Source organism: Melitaea cinxia, chromosome 22 (assembly GCF_905220565.1).
Source record: "Melitaea cinxia chromosome 22, ilMelCinx1.1, whole genome shotgun sequence".
Taxonomy (NCBI): domain Eukaryota; kingdom Metazoa; phylum Arthropoda; class Insecta; order Lepidoptera; family Nymphalidae; genus Melitaea; species Melitaea cinxia.
Window position 1 is genome coordinate 572,830 of NC_059415.1, and position 19,163 is coordinate 591,992.

At 38.2% G+C, this 19,163-nt stretch overlaps 1 long non-coding RNA gene, 13 other non-coding genes and 2 pseudogenes across 14 annotated transcripts; 7 read left to right on the forward strand and 9 right to left on the reverse strand.

Moving 5' to 3' along the window:
- Window positions 1–579: 579 nt before the first annotated feature.
- LOC123664589 lies at window positions 580–17,967 on the reverse strand. Its single transcript, XR_006744852.1, has 4 exons — window positions 17,957–17,967; window positions 12,503–12,504; window positions 10,879–10,888; window positions 580–801 (listed from the first exon to the last, which is right to left on the reverse strand). It is a non-coding gene; the product is annotated as an uncharacterized LOC123664589 (long non-coding RNA).
- On the forward strand, window positions 2,839–3,000 carry LOC123664857. The gene has a single exon (XR_006744957.1). It is a non-coding gene; the product is annotated as a U1 spliceosomal RNA (small nuclear RNA).
- LOC123664817 lies at window positions 3,415–3,533 on the reverse strand. Its single transcript, XR_006744924.1, has one exon. It is a non-coding gene; the product is annotated as a 5S ribosomal RNA (ribosomal RNA).
- Window positions 8,799–8,935, forward strand: LOC123664801 (annotated as a pseudogene).
- On the reverse strand, window positions 9,585–9,703 carry LOC123664818. Its single transcript, XR_006744925.1, has one exon. It is a non-coding gene; the product is annotated as a 5S ribosomal RNA (ribosomal RNA).
- On the reverse strand, window positions 10,574–10,692 carry LOC123664819. The gene has a single exon (XR_006744926.1). It is a non-coding gene; the product is annotated as a 5S ribosomal RNA (ribosomal RNA).
- Window positions 11,372–11,482, forward strand: LOC123664849 (annotated as a pseudogene).
- On the reverse strand, window positions 11,891–12,052 carry LOC123664792. The gene has a single exon (XR_006744905.1). It is a non-coding gene; the product is annotated as a U1 spliceosomal RNA (small nuclear RNA).
- On the forward strand, window positions 12,845–12,963 carry LOC123664821. The gene has a single exon (XR_006744927.1). It is a non-coding gene; the product is annotated as a 5S ribosomal RNA (ribosomal RNA).
- On the reverse strand, window positions 13,375–13,536 carry LOC123664796. Its single transcript, XR_006744909.1, has one exon. It is a non-coding gene; the product is annotated as a U1 spliceosomal RNA (small nuclear RNA).
- Window positions 15,583–15,701, reverse strand: LOC123664823. Its single transcript, XR_006744929.1, has one exon. It is a non-coding gene; the product is annotated as a 5S ribosomal RNA (ribosomal RNA).
- LOC123664848 lies at window positions 15,915–16,033 on the reverse strand. The gene has a single exon (XR_006744953.1). It is a non-coding gene; the product is annotated as a 5S ribosomal RNA (ribosomal RNA).
- Window positions 16,249–16,367, reverse strand: LOC123664824. The gene has a single exon (XR_006744930.1). It is a non-coding gene; the product is annotated as a 5S ribosomal RNA (ribosomal RNA).
- Window positions 17,712–17,830, forward strand: LOC123664825. Its single transcript, XR_006744931.1, has one exon. It is a non-coding gene; the product is annotated as a 5S ribosomal RNA (ribosomal RNA).
- Window positions 17,968–18,043: 76 nt separating the features above from the next.
- LOC123664826 lies at window positions 18,044–18,162 on the forward strand. Its single transcript, XR_006744932.1, has one exon. It is a non-coding gene; the product is annotated as a 5S ribosomal RNA (ribosomal RNA).
- A 515-nt stretch (window positions 18,163–18,677) lies between these two features.
- On the forward strand, window positions 18,678–18,796 carry LOC123664827. The gene has a single exon (XR_006744933.1). It is a non-coding gene; the product is annotated as a 5S ribosomal RNA (ribosomal RNA).
- The last annotated feature ends 367 nt before the right edge of the window (window positions 18,797–19,163 follow it).

Consider the following 19,163-nt stretch of genomic DNA (forward strand, 5'->3'; position numbering starts at 1 on the left):
ACAAAAAAAGGTTTTATTTCTACTAAACACATTATGGAGAAGAGATAAACATAATAATTGTATTTGCGGACAAACGAAAAAAAATCGACTTCAATTACATCGACAAGTAATACAACGTAGATCGACGAACAATTAGTCAAATAACTACGCGTTATCAAAGATTACTCAAAAAGTAGTTATCAGATCTCGATAAAATTTAAATGTGACCACATGATAAACGTCAGCTTTTGATTAAATTAAAAATTATCAAAATCGGTACATCCAGTAAAAAGTTATTGCGGATTTTCGAGAGTTTCCCTCGATTTCTCAGGGATTCCATCATCATATCCTGGTTTCCTTATCATGGTACTAAACTAGGGATATCCCCTTTCCAACAAAAGAAGAATTATCAAAATCGTCAAATCCAGTAGAAAGTATGATGATGTTGATGATGACTGATATATTGACAAATGACAATCGAAAAACAAAATGTCTACCACAGAATGTAAACAGCGCAGCCAAAAGGTCCATGTCCATTCAGTTTCATCGTTTGCCGTCATATTGGCAGTAGTGAAGTGCGTTTATTTATTTTTATGTTTTATTAAATTACGTTCAGTTCAGAAAACCTATTAAGCAGAGGCGTTAAATTGGTATTTATGAGTTAGTTGCTCGTTTATTTTTTCTTTTTATGGAATCGATACTTGATGCTAAGTACTGATATTAGTACTAAGTATCGAAAGGAAGTATCGAATTTCTGAATACTAGTATCGAATCAAAAGGTAGCGATATGAGTAAAGTATCGGATTCGATATCGTGTCCCTACTCCGAAGCGACACTGTCACCACGATACCCCCCTTTCTACGTCCGAACCTCCCTCCAGCCCTCGACGATCTGGATAAGGCCGAGTGTCTTGCTAGTAGCCTGGAGAGCCAATGCTCGCCAAGCACTGAGCCGGTCGATCAAAGTCACCTCTTAAAGGTGGACTTTGAAGTAGAGCGCAAGGCGGCTTCACCGCCTACTGACGAACCACTCCCTCCGACTACCGTCGAGGAGGTTGAATCGATCCTCAAAGGCCTTCACGCGAAAAAGTCTCCGGGGCCCGATAGGATTTCAAACAAGACGCTTAAGCTTCTTCCAAGGCAGTTACTCGCCCTCCTAGTAATGATCTATAACTCCCTCCTGGCTGGCTGCTCCTTTCCCGACCAGTGGAAAGAAGCAATAGTTATAGGTATTCACAAACCTGGCAAACCCAGGAACCTCCCTACTAGCTACCACCCTATAAGTCTTCTCAATACGCTCGGTAAAGTGTACGAGAAAATTATCCTCAATAGACTAAAGAAAGCCATGGAGACCATGGAACCTCCGCTCATTGACGAGCAGTTCGGATTCCGAGCCAGACACTCTCCAGTCTACCAAGTGCACCGCATCACCGAACATACATATCCTGTCCGGTTTCGCTAAATCGAAAGCCCACTCGACGGGCGCTCTCTTTTTCGACATAGCGAAAGCTTTCGACAAAGTCTGGCATAACGGCTTAATTTACAAGCTGTACAATCTAAAAATACCAGACAGACTCGTGCTCATCATACGAGACTACTTGTCGAATCGCACCTTCCGCTATCGAGTCGAAGGCACGTTATCGTCGCCTCGGCCGATACGCGCCGGCGTCCCACAGGGATCCCTACTTTCTCCGCTCCTGTACTCTCTGTACACGAACGACATCCCCATACCCAGCCAAAGCTCAGCCACCAAGCTGGCTCTCTTCGCAGACGACACTGCTATTTTCACGACCTCCGTCTCCGTAGCCATGATGTCCAAACGCCTCCAATCTGCGACCACCGCACTAGGCGAGTGGTTCAGGAAGTGGAGAATCGAGGTCAACGCCGAGAAAAGCTCAGCGGTGCACTTCACCCGAAACCCAAAATTCGTATTTTGGAGACAAGGGCGCCCGGAGACAATCAAACTCTTCGGGACACCGATCCCATGGCAAAAAGAAGCCAAATATCTCGGAGTCACTCTAGACAGGAAACTTATTTTCAAGTCCCACATCAATCGCGTTCGTAACCGAGCCGCCTTCGTACTCGGTAGGCTGTATATGATGCTAAGCGGAAGGAGTAAAATGTCTCTTAGAAATAAGACGACATTATACAAACTCTGCGTACGTCCTATCATGACCTACGCGAGTCCAGTCTTCGCCCACTGTCACCCCACCTACATCCAACGGCTGCAAGCGTTGCAGAACCGCTTCTTACGCACGGCCACGGCCTCACCGTGGTACGTTAGTAACGTCGACCTCCATAAGGACTTTGGGATCGATTCAATCGCCAAGCATCTCAAAAATCTTTCTTCAAGGTTTTTTGAGAGAGCACTCCGACACCCCAACCCTCTTGTAGCAGAGGCCTGCTCCTACATAGGTAGAGGAAGCGTACAGACGAGACTTAGACGTCCTAAACACGTCTTGACAGACCCCGATGATAGAATAACCGCAGCCAACGCCCCTCTCTTAGGTAACACACCCACCACACACCGAACACTCACGCACCGCCTTCGCCGGCGAAGACGAGGTCCCCCGCGTTAGGACGGCTCGGATACGCTTAGGCGCATCGACCGTCCACAACTCGCCGCAGCGCTCCGCATAGCGCCTCCTCCATCCCGACGACGTTCTAAGCCGAGGTGCGATCTCGCTAGGAGACACCCTTAGGACGAACGTCACCCCCGTGCCCGCCGAAAAGGGCCCACATCTTCTTTCGCGGCCGGTTGCCTAAGTGCCCGGCCCCCCTCACCGGTGACGCTGTAAAGGCCAGTAGGGCCAACAGCTACTATCATTTCGGAAAAAAAAAAAAAAAAAAAAGTCCAAGCATACTTACCTGGCGTAGGGGACACCGTGATCATGAAGGCGGTTCCCCCAGAGCGAGGCTCCTCCATTGCACTGCGGCGGGGTTGACCTCTGCGATTATCCCTAATGCGGATAACTCGGACGCGTAATTTTTGGTAGTGGGGACTGCGTACGCGCTGTCCCCCCATAAAGATGAACAATATCCTTCTTATTGGGTACACAACTATAACAGCTAAAAAGTTAAAAAGGTACTACGGAAATCCTACTCACTAAACAGCGATCTATACTATACTATACGAGTACTATAATGTTACTATGTGTCCTGCTGTAATTTCCTGTGGTAAATCTGCTTTGATTCAGAGTTAATCTTTAACTGTGCTAGTAAAGAATAGTTAAACCGTAGTTTACTAGTATATATTTTGAAAACTTTAGAGACCCAATTAACAAAAGACTGCCTTAATCGAACCATGTAGAGTCGCATTGTAATCTTCTGTAGAGTGTGTTCTGTAAACATATAGGTACGTACAGAATGTGTAATGATTATGAACATTACCTCTACATCTCGTCTGTCATAGAAAAAAATACAAAATACAGCAAAAAGCCAACGTCACGCGGTGTTCCCAGGCGGTCACCCATCCAAGTACTGACCGCGCCCGACGTTGCTTAACTTCGGTGATCGGACGAGAACCGGTGTATTCAACGTGGTATGGACGTTGGCGACTATTGAGCAGAAAAGTTAGAACACAACTTAGTAAACACGTAAAAAGAAACATTTTATTATTAAACAAGAGTTTTAGGTAGCCTCTACATTCCACAAGTATTAGTTAAATGATACCGTAATAGTGTAGCCGACAAGACGCAAACTGCTCTACTATATGCATTACTATTATAATACTACCATACTATATATTCTTTCCGCAGTATTTGTTAATTATCAACTTCTCTATGTATAAATTATAAACAAGCATTCTTTACACCCACTCAGCTTCTGGTAAATACATGGGATTAGCTTTTTTTGTTTTTTTTTTTATATCACTAGGTCGGCAAATAAGCGTACGGCTCACCTGATGGTAAGAGATTACCGTAGCCTATAGACGTCTGCAACACCAGAGGCATCGCAAGCGCGTTGCCGAACCAATCCCCAATAACCCCAGGAGCTCTGGTCACCTTACTCATAAACAGGAACACAATACTGCTTGAAGAGAGTATTATTTAGCTGTGATCTATGAGAGTATTATTTACTACAGGAAGTAGAGTCGTCACAAATTAAATTGTATTAATTTTGCACTAACAGTAAGTGCGTTCTATCTTAATTAGGATATTGAACCTATGCGAAGCAGAAAGCAGACTAAATACCAATAATTTTTACATCATGAATATACAGATGTTTCCCAAATTACGTGTAGTTGTCTCTCGTTAGATGTCGCTAGTGGAACATTAAATCGCGCTAACGATGTTTTTACCCGGAAATATAAAGCGGTGACGAGCAGGGGTCACAACTAGACTTGCGCAAAACAGTGCTTCAAAATGTAATGTGATATTACATTACATTTCGTACTGAGTAATATGGCATCACACCATCACACCGAACATTACCCGAAATGTGTACTGTTCGGCGTGAGATATTTCTTAAGTAATGCTATATATCACATAATTGTCATCACACCAAACATTCCATGAGATTTTGTACTTATAGTATGTTTAAGTGTACGGTGTTCGGTGTACTACGTAGCAGACCAAACATCACTTTAGCATAAAAATTGTAAATGAGAGGTGGAAACTGGCTAAAAATTCATAATATTTGTTTTGTTTTTTTTTTGTTTGATTTTCTAGAAGTTTGTTCTATAATTAGCTGTGATTTGTAAAAAAAGTTGGTTTCCCTTCATACTTAAGTAAACCCCAAGGAAAATTGGGATATTTATTCCAGGCATAGGACTGGCAATACACATGGACAACTAAATTAATACTAGCTGTGATCCGCGATTTTACCTGTTTAGTTTCGGTCCCCATGTGATTATTGATCCTCTTCGGATGTCCCATCGATCACTATACCAAATTTTCATCAAAATCAGAAAACGTAAAAGGTAGATAGAGTTACTTTCGCATCCCTACTAATATTATAAGAGTGTGTTTGTTTGTCCGTCCTTTTTTCACGTCAAAACGGCTGAACCGAATTTGGAAAATTTTGGTATACGGATAAAACAGACCTTGGAGAGCCTTAGGCTACTTTTTATCCCGGAATCATCACAGGAACGGGAACTACGCGAGTGAAACCGCGGGACGCAGCTAGTTTATAATATAAGTTAGGAATAAACTAATGACCATGAATACTGGCGTATTTAAAAATCAACTTTATATACATACAATGATTACTTTTTTTATGTCAATACTTCATTTATAATTTTATTTTCACAAGCAACATAAACAAACAAAACATTTTAATAAATGCAAAAGCAGAAATTTGAACTCGAATTTTAGCGACAATCAAGTGCGTAACGCATTATTAAAAAGTATTACGTACAGTGTTGTGCTATAATATGCCTTAGCATTCTTAAATACGATTCATATTTCACTTAAAAAAATGACGGAAACTCGCCACGGCTCAGTAGCTCGCTCTCACTCATACTAACGAAAATAATGTAGAGCTAGAGAGTGAGGTTATGACTGGTTGCAAAAGTGCGCCGCGCATCACCGTGTCTCACTCAGTAAGTGAAGTTAGACAGAGCAAATAGATAAGAAATCCAACATTCCGACCGAACAGAGCGCGTAATGTCAAGTGTGATGTGTAATACTTCATTTCGTCGCGTAATGTGTGATGCCATATTTCATGTTCGAGTAATATCACGCGTAATGTATCAATTGCATTACTTACACATGTCTAGTCACAACACTTACAAGGTGTAGGGGACACCGTGATCACGAAGGCGGTTCCCCCTAGGCATGTCGATTCATATTCAAATCGGACATACTAGAATCGATTCTCTTTTAAATCGAGCATTAAAAGATCGATTTTCGATTAATCGAGCCAATTTCAAACATGACTAATTGCCTAATAAAGATACAGGACATTATTGATGACCATTTACTGCAAATACAAGTAATTGGATAGAAGTATTATTAAATTAATAAACATAATATCACGCCTATATTCCTTCGAAAGAATAGGTAGAGGTGGGAATCGAACCCAGGATCTTTTGCTCAGCAGTAGTGCTTGCGACCACTAAACTAATGTGGCAGTTTAAATTTCTAGTCTCGCCTAAGTACTTGTAAGTCGGTTAATAAATTAATTAAATTTTAAGTTTATAAAATTTAGATAGGTTTAGATTTTTATTTTTTAGATAGGTTAGGTTTGACAGCCGGATAGAAAAATAAAATGTTTTTTTTTAACGCAAGTAACGCACAGTGGGCTGAAAATCGCGTTTCATAGACATTCAAAATTATTTTTTCAAGTGACGCTTTTTTTGCTTGAATGCGATTGAGAATAACTGCTATATGCCTTATATAATGAACTTTCAGGTTTATAATGGTAAACAGCGTACTTAGAATTTTTTTAAATTTTTTTTTGTATGGAGTCGACATAATAAATGATGATATCTCCATAATCGCACAATTGCGCCTAATATCCTCTTAGGTTATTAAAATATAAATTATTTTTGATTTTTTGACATATTTCATGCTACGGTCAAACGTGCGTTTTTTTTTTTTAAAAAATCTTTACAAAATTTACCAATTTTGTTTTCTCTATTTTTGGTTTTTAACTAATGTCAAGATTTACATGGGTGTATATATGCTTTACATTTACTCAAATTAATTGTGTGCTATATAAAAAAGTGAAATTCATTAAAAACCATAAAAAGGTTTAATTATTACAATAAAATTATAATATGATAAAATTAAATAAGGCTATAAATATATTATTTTTATTATTGCCTTTTCTGTATCACTATCTTCAGAGCCGAACTCAAAGTCAGAGTTTATTTCAGCAATATCCCTAAACTCCAATTCAGGTGTTTGAAGATTCAGCAGATCCAATGTTTCAGCAAATACATTTTTCTTTTTCTTTGCATTCATTCGTTGGGTCTTACTGCTGAAATAAGTGGATCGGACGAATTATCATCACTTCATCATTACGGCCTAATACATTCCACTGGTGGAGATAGGCCTCACAAGTTCACGCCTAAAATGGTGTGAACTCGTGTGTTTTGCTCATAGTCACTACGCAGTCTAGGCAAACGAGTTGGTGACCGCAGGGCTGGCTTTGTCACACCGAAGAACCCGTCTTCGGCCTGTGTATTTCAAAGCCAGCACTTAGATGAATCTTCGGATCAAAAATTCGGATTCGGATCAGATGAATCTTCGGAAAGAACATCTTCGGATCAGATCTTCATCTAGTTCAGTGATAGCCGCAATCTTTACAGGAAATCCAAAAAATCGTCGTGCAGTGTTCCTGTCGTTAGTTGTCCATAATATTACCTTAAGACAACGATTAATAGGTTTAGTTCCGTTTTGAACCTGGCTTGGATAGTTTTCTTTCTTGCATCCACTGCGGCTTTCTCACTTTCTTTTCTAGCAGACCACTTCTTAATATCTAATTTCATTCATGACATTTCATCATGTTTATGCGCGCATGTAGTGAAGAAAGTCCGCGCTCCGTCAAGTCATCTTCTGTAGATTTCTGATCCGAAGATTTTCTGTAATTTTGCAAGCCATAACTTCAAGTCAATCCATCAATGTTTCGAAATTGAAAGAATATGCGTACATAACTGCTGAAAAGTATGTAGAATTATACAACTGGTACTACATGCTATCAACAGTGCACACAATACTGCTTCGTGGAGCAGAAATTATCGCTTGTAACGCAATAGTACCGATTGGGAGTTTATCTGAAGAGGCTTCAGAAGCGAGGAACAAAGACTTCAGAAGATTCAGAGAACATCACTCACGTAAGAAGAGCAGAATAAGTTTCAATGAAAATATGTTTAATTGCCTTCTTCTTTTGTCCGATCCACTTATTTCAGCAGTAAGACCCAACGAATGAATGCAAAGAAAAAGAAAAATGTATTTGCTGAAACATTGGATCTGCTGAATCTTCAAACACCTGAATTGGAGTTTAGGGATATTGCTGAAATAAACTCTGACTTTGAGTTCGGCTCTGAAGATAGTGATACAGAAAAGGCAATAATAAAAATAATATATTTATAGCCTTATTTAATTTTATCATATTATAATTTTATTGTAATAATTAAACCTTTTTATGGTTTTTAATGAATTTCACTTTTTTATATAGCACACAATTAATTTGAGTAAATGTAAAGCATATATACACCCATGTAAATCTTGACATTAGTTAAAAACCAAAAATAGAGAAAACAAAATTGGTAAATTTTGTAAAGATTTTTTAAAAAAAAAACGCACGTTTGACCGTAACATGAAGTATGTCAAAAAATCAAAAATAATTTATATTTTAATAACCTAAGAGGATATTAGGCGCAATTGTGCGATTATGGAGATATCATCATTTATTATGTCGACTCCATACAAAAAAAAATTAAAAAAAATTCTAAGTACGCTGTTTACCATTATAAACCTGAAAGTTCATTATATAAGGCATATAGCAGTTATTCTCAATCGCATTCAAGCAAAAAAAGCCTCACTTGAAAAAATAAATTTGAATGTCTATGAAACGCGAATTTCAGCCCACTGTGTAACGCCACCTTCGGAAGCGTTTATAAATATTTACTCTATGACGCGTTCAAATTATTGACCAAGTACTACCAGTTGCTTTTGCGTCCGACAACAGCAAAAAATTAAAAAAAACTAAATACCGCAGCCAATTGAGGAAGATTATCGCTAGTTCTTTGAATGGATCGGTCCGATTCAGGAGGTTTATGAATCGATTCATTGAATCGACGTAGGGTTCAAAATCGATCTGAAAATTCGATTATATTACTCTAAATAATCGATTTTTCGATTAATCGATTTTAAATCGACATGTCTAGTTCCCCCAGAGCGAGGCTCCTCCATTGCACTGCGGCGGGGTTGACCTCTGCGATTATCCCTAATGCGGATAACTCGGACGCGTAAGTTTTGGTAGTGGGGACTGCGTACGCGCTGTCCCCCATAAAAAGCTGTCTCTTATTGATTAAATATCGAAACTAAAAAGGAAACGAACAACAAAAAAAGACAACCAAAGTGGAAGACATAATTCCACTATTATTTTTACTGGTAAGATAAATGTACAAATTAAATAACAAGACAAAATTGCCTTCAGTTATTTTTTTTTAATTTGAATGTATCGCTAATAAAGGAATACGTAGTTTTATTTAGTTCGAATGATATGCAATTTGCTAATAGTTAAAATATAGAAGTATAACATCAACAACAGAACGGAATACAAGAACATTTACTAAAGGAGACGAACACAAGTAGTAGGACAAGTTATGTAGAGTCACATTATGATCTAATTTACTTTGTCCTTTAAATATATACACTCAAGTGATACATGACAAAACATTCATTTGGAAATGAGTAAAAAATGCAAAACCAAATTTGCATTATGTAAAGCAAAAAAAAACTTAATCACTCCTTGGTAAACGACTAGTCTAGTATATAGTTAGGAAATTATATAAAATAATAAGCATGCGTTTGGAGAAATGAAATAATGCAGAGTCGCATAATGACCTTATTTAATATTTATATTTAAAAAAAAAAAAAACAATATACAAATGTTAATATTAGCTGCACAACACATGTACGGAAAACAGCAAAAAGCCAACGTCACGCGGTGTTCCCAGGCGGTCACCCATCCAAGTACTGACCGCGCCCGACGTTGCTTAACTTCGGTGATCGGACGAGAACCGGTGTATTCAACGTGGTATGGACGTTGGCAACTATTTCATGAAAAAACTCAAACACAGCTTGATTAAGAGATAAAATAACATATTTTATCATCCAATGAGAATTTTAAGTATCTTCTAGGTTGCAGGAGTGTTTAGCTTGGTGTAAGTCTAAACTCAATACAAACGTTACAGTAACAGTGCCAATATGAAGACTCTAACAGCTCTACTACGTTGCTAACTGCATACTATAATTACATTTTTTTTTACCTTTTCCAAAATAAATAATCCATGTTTTTTACTTTTATTTACATTTTTACTGAGTAGGGACATTCGAGCCGCTTCTATTAAGCACATAAGCCTAATCACTGGAGATAGAGTCGTCATTGTAACCACAATAAAAGAAGAAATGTAAAATAAACGGTCTTTCGTTCAGGCAATGAGACATCCAAACTGGAAGAGACAATGTTGCAATTATTTTTAGTGTCAAAGAAAAACAATATATGAGTAGTGATTACCCATATCAAATTGCTTTCGCTTCGATTTTTTTTTTCTGTTTTTGGTAACTGTAGCGCTAGTAAATTAAAAGTTTGATAAATACGATCGATTCGAAAATTAATAAAAATTAAAATAAGGGACATGCAGTCGACAATTCGGAGAACAGGAATGTTCGCCTCTATCTGGATGTTTATAATAAGATGCGTATACTAAATATGTATTACGTTACAGCATAATTATAACAATAGATGCTATCAACAAAAGACTGCGTTAATCGACCCATGTAGAGTCGCATTGTAATCTCCCATAGAGTGTGTTCTGTAAATATATAGGTAAATGCAAATACGGAATGTGTAATGATTATGAACGTTAGCTCTACGTGCTCTACATCACATGTGCAATAGAAAACAAAAAAACAGCAAAAAGCCAACGTCACGCGGTGTTCCCAGGCGGTCACCCATCCAAGTACTGACCGCGCCCGACGTTGCTTAACTTCGGTGATCGGACGAGAACCGGTGTATTCAACGTGGTATGGACGTTGGCGACTATGTAATAAAAATACTTGAACACAACTCGGCTATGAGATAAATTGTTTTTAAACATTTTATGATCAAATAAGAAGTCCGTGTACTTCTACCTTGCACATTTATTTAGTTTAGTGTAACTCTCTATAAATGTTTCAGTAAGAATTTAAATATTTATGCAGCTAGTAAGATCCAACGGCAATACTGTGTGAATACTAATTTAAGTATCATTTCTACTTCCTTCATGTTTGTTGTGTTGATGTTATCTACATTTATTAAATATATGTACAATTACACGGACCTAAACCACAGGAAATAGAGTATATTTAAAAGTCACACTTACCGTTATCCTGTTACTGTACCGTTGACCTGTTTGCCGACCTAGTGATATAAAAAAAGAAAAAAAAGCAAATCTATGTATTTAGCAGAAGCTGAGTGGGTGTAAAGAATGCTTGTTTATAATTTATACATAGATAAGTAGATATTTAACAAATACTGCGGAAAGAATATAGAGTATGGTAGTATTATAATAGTAATTCATATAGTAGAGCAGTTTGCGTCTTGTCGGCTACACTATTACGGTATCATTTAACTAATACTTGTGGAGTGTAGAGGCTACCTAAAATTCTTGTTTGATAGTAAAATGATTCTTTTTACATCTTAACTAAGTTGTGTTCTAACTTTTCTGCCCAATATTTGCCAACGTCCATACCACGTTGAATACACCGGTTCTCGTCCGATCACCGAAGTTAAGCAACGTCGGGCGCGGTCAGTACTTGGATGCCTGGGAACACTGCGTGACGTTGGCTTTTTGCTGTTTTTTTTTTTTTTTCTATGACACACGAGATGTAGAGCTAATGTTCATAATCATTACACATTCTGTATGTACCTATATGTTTACAAAAAACACTACAGAAGATTACAATGCGACTCTACATGGTTCGATTAACGCAGTCTTTTGTTAATTGGGTCTCTAAAGTTTTCAAAATATATACTAGTAAACTACGGTTAAACTATTCTGTATTAACCACAGTTAAAGATTGACTCGGAATTAAAGCAGATTTACCACAGGACATTACAGCAGGACACCCAGTAACAGTATAGTACTCGTATAGTATAGTATAGATCGCTGTTTAGCGAGTAGGATTTCTGTTGTATGTTTCCTTTTTAGCTGTATAGTTGTGTACTCAATAAGAAGGATATTGTTCATCTTTATGGGGGGACAGCGCGTACGCAGTCCCCACTACCAAAAATTACGCGTCCGAGTTATCCGCATTAGGGATAATCGCAGAGGTCAACCCCGCCGCAGTGCAATGGAGGAGCCTCGCTCTGGGGGAACCGCCTTCGTGATCACGGTGTCCCCTACGCCAGGTAAGTATGCTTTGACTCCCGCTCGCCATCGCTTAATATTCCCGGGTAAAAACATCGTTAGCGCGATTTAATGTTCCACTAGCGACATCTAACGAGAGACAACTACACGTCACTTGGGAAACATCTGTATATTCATGATCTAAAAATTATTGGTATTTAGTCTGCTTTCTGCTTCGCATAGGTTCAATATCCTAATTAAGATAGAACGAACTTACTTTTAGTGCAAAATTTGTTACGTATAATATAATTTAATTTGTGACGACTCTACCTCCTGTACTAAATAATACTCTCTTAGATCACAGCTAAATAATACTGTTTTCAAGCAGTGTTGTGTTCCTGTTGGTGAGTAAGGTGACCAGAGCTCCTGGGGGGATTGAGGATAGGGTCGGCAACGCGCTTGCGATGCCTCTGATGTTGCAGACGTCTATAAGCTACGGTAATCTCTTACCATCAGGTACGGCTCGTACGCATGTTTACCGACCTAGTGATATAAAAAAAAGAAAAATAAAGCAAATCTATGTATTTAGCAGAAGCTGAGTGGGTGTAAAGAATGCTTGTTTATAATTTATACATAGATAAGTAGATAATGAACAAATACTGCGGAAAGAATATACAGTATGGTAGTATTATAATAGTAATTCATATAGTAGAGCAGTTTGCGTCTTGTCGGCTACATTATTACGGTATCATTTAACTAATACTTGTGGAATGTAGAGGCTACCTAAAATTCTTGTTTGATAGTAAAATGATTCTTTTTACATCTTAACTAAGTTTTTTTCTAACTTTTCTGCCCAATATTTGCCAACGTCCATACCACGTTGAATACACCGGTTCTCGTCCGATCACCGAAGTTAAGCAACGTCGGGCGCGGTCAGTACTTGGATGGGTGACCGCCTGGGAACACCGCGTGACGTTGGCTTTTTGCTGTATTTTGTATTTTTTTCTATGACAGACGAGATGTAGAGGTAATGTTCATAATCATTACACATTCTGTACGTACCTATATGTTTACAGAACACACTCTACAGAAGATTACAATGCGACTCTACATGGTTCGATTAAGGCAGTCTTTTGTTAATTGGGTCTCTAAAGTTTTCAAAATATATACTAGTAAACTACGGTTAAGCTATTCTGTATTAACCACAGTTAAAGATTGACTCGGAATTAAAGCAGATTTACCACAGGACATTACAGCAGGACACCCAGTAACAGTATAGTACTCGTATAGTATAGTATAGATCGCTGTTTAGCGAGTAGGATTTCTGTTGTATGTTTCCTTTTTAGCTGTATAGTTGTGTACTCAATAAGAAGGATATTATTCATCTTTATGGGGGGACAGCGCGTACGCAGTCCCCACTACCAAAAATTACGCGTCCGAGTTATCCGCATTAGGGATAATCGCAGAGGTCAACCCCGCCGCGGTGCAATGGAGGAGCCTCGCTCTGGGGGAACCGCCTTCGTGATCACGGTGTCCCCTACGCCAGGTAAGTATACTTTGACTCCCGCTCGCCATCGCTTAATATTCCCGGGTAAAAACATCGTTAGCGCGATTTAATGTTCCACTAGCGACATCTAACGAGAGACAACTACACGTCATTTAGGAAACGTCTGTATAGTCACGACTTAAAATAATTTGTATATATATAATCCTTAGGATAACATTTTAATCCACTTACGTATACTTCACTATGTATTTAATAAAATAAATTACGTATAATTGTGTTTGCTCGCAAACGAAAAAAAACCGACTTCAATTACATCGACGTGTAATACAACGTAGATCGACGAAAAAATAGTCAAGTAACTACGCGTTATCAAAGATTACTCAAAAAGTAGTTATCAGATCTCAATAAAATTTATATGTGACCACATGACAAACATCAGCTTTCGATTAAATTAAAAATTATTAAAATCGGTACACCCAGTAAAAAGTTATTGCGGATTTTATAGTTTCCCTCGATTTCTCTGGGATCCCATCATCAGATCCTGGTTTCCAAACTAGGGATATCCCCTTTCCAACAAAAAAAGAATTATCAGAATTGGTACATCCAGTAGAAAGCTATGCGGTTTAATCCAACGTAGGTCGACGAAAAAAGCGTCAAGTAAAAACGCATTATTGGATATAACTCGAAAAGTAGTTGTTAGATCTCAAATAAATTTAAATGGGACCAAATGACACACACCACCTTTCGATTAAAAGAAAATTTGTCGAAATCGGTCTACCCGGTCAAAAGTTCTGATGTAACATACATTAAAAAAAAAAAAAAAAATACAGTCGAATTGAGAACCTGCTCCTTTTTTGGAAGTCGATTAAAAATATCAAAAATAGTCCGATTAAGAGATAAACGGACATATTTTATCATCAAATGAGGATTTTGAGTATCTTCTAGGTTACAGATATGTTCACCGGACAACATAAGAACGTTTCCTTAACTTTATGTTGTTTAGCATCTTTTAAATCAACATATCGTAAGCACAACGAGACTTGCTCCATACGCGCAATGTCAGTCGTGTCGTCAGCGAGAATAGCAAAAAAATTAGCTTCCTTTACTTCATTGATAATCTTATGTTGAATAATTTCACCACAAATGTCAATTATTTCATTTTGGATTTGTGGGCTCGTGTAATCGGCATTCTTCTGAGAAGTGACCAAATGCTCAGAAAGATCTTTATCCCCAGATTCAGCTGCGTACCGCAATAGTGCTCGAAAATTGCCCTCATTCTGAAGTGGTTATTCAGGCTCAGGTGTAATGTGGATCCGTCCCGAATCAGTTTTACCTCTTAAAGCTATACCTTGTTTGCCGCAAAAAATGATTCCTTTTACGACAGGCATTAGTTTCTTTCGGTTTTCTTGTTGCTGTCTCTTTTTTTCAGAAGTCAACTGCTCATCGACTGAAACCGCCTGAGGAGACATAACTTTTAGGAAGTTATTTGCAAGTTCCGAATTTCGTTTATGATATCCTGATTTTGCACGAGTTTCAAATATTTCTAGTGCATTTTTCCACTTGAAAAAAGAATCTGTTACAAGCTGGCCGACCCACTGATAGCTCCCTTTACTTTCATCAAGCGAACGTCTCATTACGACGCAAATTCTACAGTATGCTCCACTTTTATATTCAGAATACGCCAACCAGGGGAATCTTTCCATCCATTTCATTTGAAAGCGCAAATTTCGTTTTGTAGAAACGGGAAACATGTTATCTTTAGGTGGAGGCCAAGGCTCTTTTAAAATTTGGGCCTTTAGATATTCATCCTCGATATTGTCTTTAGTCGCATAGAAACCAACATCCAATTTAACAGAACGTTAAGATAATGGTGAGCTGGTGCTGCTGCTGGTCGGTTCCTGGCTAAGTATAGGCTCGGTAGTGGTAGACATGAAACAGGGCGCCGGCAACACCACCGACTCCGACGACCATGTAGAGTCGCATTGTAATCTTCTGTAGTGTGTTCTGTAAACATATAGGTACATACAGAATGTGTAATGATTATGAACATTAGCTCTACATCTCGTGTGTCATAGAAAAAAAAAACAGCAAAAAGCCAACGTCACGCGGTGTTCCCAGGCGGTCACCCATCCAAGTACTGACCGCGCCCGACGTTGCTTAACTTCGGTGATCGGACGAGAACCGGTGTATTCAACGTGGTATGGACGTTGGCAAGTGTATTGCACAAAATCTTAATCACTCCTTGGTAAACAACTAGTCTAGTATATAGTTAGGAAATTATATAAAATGATAAACATACGTTTGGAGAAATGAAATAATGTAGAGTCGCATTTTGACCTTATTTAATATTTATATAAAAAAAATAACAATATACGAGTAATAATATTAGCTGTACACGACATGTGCAATAGAAAAAACGTCAAAAAGCCAATGTCACGCGGTGTTCCCAGGCGGTCACCCATCCAAGTACTGACCGCGCCCGACTTTGCTTAACTTCGGTGATCGGACGAGAACCGGTGTATTCAACGTGGTATGGACGTTGGCAAGTGTTTTGCACAAAATCTTAATCACTCCTTGGTAAACAACTAGTCTAGTATATAGTTAGGAAATTATATAAAATGATAAACATACGTTTGGAGAAATGAAATAATGTAAAGTCGCATTTTGACCTTATTTAATATTTATATTTAAAAAAAAAAACAATATACGAGTAATAAAATTAGCTGTACACGACATGTGCAATAGAAAAAACGTCAAAAAGCCAACGTCACGCGGTGTTCCCAGGCGGTCACCCATCCAAGTACTGACCGCGCCCGACGTTGCTTAACTTCGGTGATCGGACGAGAACCGGTGTATTCAACGTGGTATGGACGTTGGCAAGTGTTTTGCACAAAATCTTAATCACTCCTTGGTAAACAACTAGTCTAGTATATAGTTAGGAAATTATATAAAATGATAAACATACGTTTGGAGAAATGAAATAATGTAGAGTCGCATTTTGACCTTATTTAATATTTATCATCATTACAGCCTATACAGTCCACTGCTGGACATAGGCCTCCACAAGCTTACGCCAAAAATAACGTGAACTCATGTGTTTTGCCCATAGTCACCACGCTGGGCAGGCGGGTTGGTGACCGCAGTACTAGCTTTGTCGCACCGAAGACGCTGCTGCCCGTCTTAGGCCTGTGTATTTCAAAGCCAGCAGTTGGATGGTTATCCCGCCATCGGTCGGCTTCTTAAGTTCCAAGGTGATTGTGGAACCTTGTTATCCCTTAGTCGCCTCTTACGACACCCACGGGAAGAGGGGGTGGCTAAATTCTTTAGTGCCGTAGCCACACAGCACTTAATATTTATATTTAAAAAAAAAAAAACAATATACGAGTAATAATATTAGCTGTACACGACATGTGCAGTAGAGAAATCGTCAAAAAGCCAACGTCACGCGGTGTTCCCAGGCGGTCACCCATTCAAGTACTGACCGCGCCCGACGTTGCTTAACTTCGGTGATCGGACGTGACGACTTATATAGTAAAAATACTTAACCAGCTCGGTTAAGAGGTAATAATACTCAACATATTATTTCGTGTTTTTTAATTGGCTTTGGATGAGAAAATTTATATAAAAAAAAATCGAAACTTGCAAGATCATTTCAAAAGAGCGTCGTCAATAACGGTGACCCAACACAAATAACAGGTGATCGTCGCTTTTCCAAAAATGAGGGCATCAAAATTCCTGATTCAATACCTTTCTACGTTTTAATTATTTTAGTTACTGAGCGCCCTCTAGTAACACATGACATGATCTGTTCGACACGCTGACGTTGCTTATTTTGCTTGCAGTGTTAGATAATTATGACAGATGGCGGTAATTGGTCTGTTTTGCGTGTCTCTAAAAGAAGAGTGTAAGTGTGACTCTATTAAATATACTCTATTTCCTGTGGTTTAGGTCCGTGTAATTGTAACAACAACACAACATCACACAACACAACAAACATGAAGGAAGTAGAAATGATACTTAAATTAGTATTCACGCAGTATTGCCGTTGGATCTTACTAGCTGTATAAATATTTAAATTTTTACTGAAACATTTATAGAGAGTTACACTAAACTAAATAAATGTGCAAGGTAGAAGTACACGGACTTCTTATTTGATCATAAAATGTTTAAAAACAATATATCTCATAGCCGAGTTGTGTTGAAGTATTTTTACTACATAGTCGCCAACGTCCATACCACGTTGAATACACCGGTTCTCGTCCGATCACCGAAGTTAAGCAACGTCGGGCGCGGTCAGTACTTGGATGGGTGACCGCCTGGGAACACCGCGTGACGTTGGCTTTATGACGTTTTTTCTATTGCACATGTCGCGTACAGCTAATATTATTACTCGTATATTGTTATTTTTTTTATATAAATATTAAATAAGATCAAAATGCGACTCTACATTATTTCATTTCTCCAAACGCATGCTTATCATTTTATATAATTTCCTAACTATATACTAGACTAGTTGTTTACCAAGGAGTGATTAAGATTTTGTGCAAAACAGTTGCCAACGTCCATACCACGTTGAATACACCGGTTCTCGTCCGATCACCGAAGTTAAGCAACGTCGGGCGCGGTCAGTACTTGGATGGGTGACCGCCTGGGAACACCGCGTGACGTTGGCTTTTTGCTGTTTTTTTTTCTATAGCACATGACGTGTTGTACAGCTAATGTTATGACTCGTATATTATTTTGTAATATAAATATTAAATAAAATAATAATGCGACTCTACATTATTTTGTTTCTTCAAACGCATGTTTATTATAACTACTTAGTATAAAATAAAATCGCTTCCCACTGTCTTAAGCTTAAATCTTTAAAACCACGCGACGGATTTTAATTCGGTTTTTTAAAACAAATAGAGTGATTTCAGGAGAAGATTTATACGTATGTATAAAACATGCATAATGTACTAGACTAGAGGAACACTGATAGATTTAGAGGTTTCTAATTGTGATGTAAATAAACACAGGTTTTTTGCGTTTAAATTGTAAATATTTATTTTATATTTAGTATCAGCATTGCACCCGTGTGAAGCAGGGGCGGGTCGCTAGTATCATATAATTTCCTAATTACATACTATATTGTTTGATTGGTTGTTAGCCAAGGTATGATTAAGTTTTTTTTTTTTCATCAGTTGCCAACGTCCATACCACGTTGAATACACCGGTTCTCGTCCGATCACCGAAGTTAAGCAACGTCGGGCGCGGTCAGTACTTGGATGGGTGACCGCCTGGGAACACCGCGTGACGTTGGCTTTTTGCTGTTTTTTGTTTTCTATTGCACATGTGATGTAGAGCATGTAGAGCTAACGTTCATAATCATTACACATTCCGTATTTGCATTTACCTATATATTTACAGAACACACTACATAAGATTACAATGCAACTACATGGTCTTTAGATTAAGAACCGTCATTTTGAAATTAGATAGGTTATTTTTTTTTGTAAAAATGTAATTATAGTATGCAGTTAGCAACGTAGTAGAGCTGTTAGAGTCTTCATATTGGCACTGTTACTGTAACGTTTGTATTGAGTTTAGACTTACACCAAGCTAAACACTCCTGCAACCTAGAAGATACTTAAAATTCTCATTGGATGATAAAATATGTTATTTTATCTCT